The following is a 2175-nucleotide window of genomic DNA, read 5'->3' on the forward strand; positions in this document are numbered from 1 at the left end:
ACATCAGATTTTCTGAAGTCCTTAAAATGATACATTCTTATTCAACAATAAAATGTTGTAGGATTAAACATTCTTGGAGATCATCTGAGATAGTCTTCCTACTTTATAAATAAAGATGTTATAAATTGCAATGAATGTCATGTAAATTTTTGTTGTTGTTGTTGTTATAAAATCACAGTGTCTGGGACCAATATGCCTCTTTCTCATTAAGATGTTGTATGGTTACATTATATGTAGGTTTATGGGCCATTTAGGAATATTGATGGATCAGTTGTCTCTGAAATAAGAAATACCATAAATGTGATAGAGCCCCCTTCACTGGAGAGGCAATTTAATATGGAAGGTGTGTCCCTAAGTTATTTTACACTGAACCTAGATTCTCTACAATTTCTTTTTAAGTGTTAAGAACTGACCCTAATTTTGAGTAGATACTTCATTAATATTCATTTGTATATAATTGCCTTAATTTCAGTGATAATGACTTCAGCTACCAACTGTTTGATTGATGGAACTTGCATCTTCTCTGGAAAAGAGCTAAGATATAAAAATCACACCATTCATGCATGCCTGGTATTTTTAGCTGCCTTTAATTACTAACCAGCTAAATAAGCATGCAAACCACGCTGTGATTGATAGGATCTCTTGGTTGAAGTGATTTTTTTTCCTCGGAATTTGGAAGATGCTTGAATCAATTGAGTGCTAAAAATAACCAGTGAAAACTGAATCTTCCAGAATCAGGATGCTCTTGAATAAAGCATCTAACAAGAAGAGGGGATTAACCTGCAGTCTTTAAGACATTCTGACTGAAAAAAAGAACCAACAGAAAGTTCTCATTGAGTGCAGCGGTGCAGAAAAATAGCCTGTAATGTGCCAAGTCTTTATTTACTGAAGGTATGCTAAGTAGCATCATGCCAGACACCAAAGAAGACATGAACTAAAAGTCATAGGGGGCAAGAAAGGGAAAAAGACAGAGAGTACAAAAATGTGCAGTTGAGCTGGGGGAACTGAAGCCTGAGAACACCTCCTGATTCAGATCTATGCCAGCCCTGCGGGGATGATATCATTTCCTACAGTGTAACCCAATGCTGTTGAGCAAAATTTTGAGGAAGATTCTAGTCTTTGGATGTATCTCCTGTGTGGAAATCAAAATGCATTCAAACTGGGCACATTTTAATGGTTTAAAAAGCAACAACAACAACAATCCAATGATAAATTTGAAAAGGTTACTCTAGCCAAGAATCTTCATGGCCAGAAAGTGTTTCCAGACACTTACTTTGTTAATAATAAACAACATTATTCTAAAGAAACACAATATAGAATGTTGCCACCCTCTGAAAGTGTTTTTACTGTATTGAGTAACTAGCATCTGAGAAGTTGCCTTTTGGTACTTCCCACATTCCTTTACATTCTATCTTCACTGCCTGACCCTACTTTATCACTGGCAGATCTGTCTCTCTCTTTCTTCCTCTTTTTTCCCTTGGCTAAATTCCTAGACCCCAGTGTTATGTCTAAGTCCAAAAATCTCAAGATAACCCACACACCATAATATTCTTTCCTCCAGCCATTCATAACCTCTGTCTGCATGGTGCTTTTGTAAGGGTTAGGAGAAAAGCAATCTGCTGATTTAAATTCAAACTCTGGCTGTTCTTCCTTCTTCAATAGTATCTGGACTTTTAAAGAAAGTAAGTTATACTACCTTATGAATGTGCAGTGGATGAATTTAGGGCATATTAAAGGCAAGATGAAGAAATAAATTTGAGATTATCTTTTCTTAAATACATCACCCAAGTGACTTATTGGGGTCATGTAGGGAGACAGACACAATAGGGAGAAGGTGATATATTAGTTCCTATGTAATAGTTATCAATGTTTATATGTGTAAGGCTGTGGGTGTTCATTAGCTTTGGGGGAACCTCTCTAAAGGCTGGCGGGCAAACATAATGGTCTTTCCATGAAGTGGGCTCCAGACCAAGGGCGTGCATTGACTTTCTCATCACTAATTCTGTGGAAGTGGGGTCCAATGGTTGGTTTTCTCCTTCTTTTCTCAGAGAAACTATAAAATATAGAAGTTTTATTTAAGGGGAGGGATGGAGGAGAGAGGATAACATTGTAAAAGTAAACCAAAAAGTCATCAAAAATAAAACCATATTTATTATGATCTCCATGCATGATAAT

The sequence above is a fragment of the Cervus elaphus genome, chromosome 11, assembly GCF_910594005.1.
Source record: "Cervus elaphus chromosome 11, mCerEla1.1, whole genome shotgun sequence".
Taxonomy (NCBI): domain Eukaryota; kingdom Metazoa; phylum Chordata; class Mammalia; order Artiodactyla; family Cervidae; genus Cervus; species Cervus elaphus.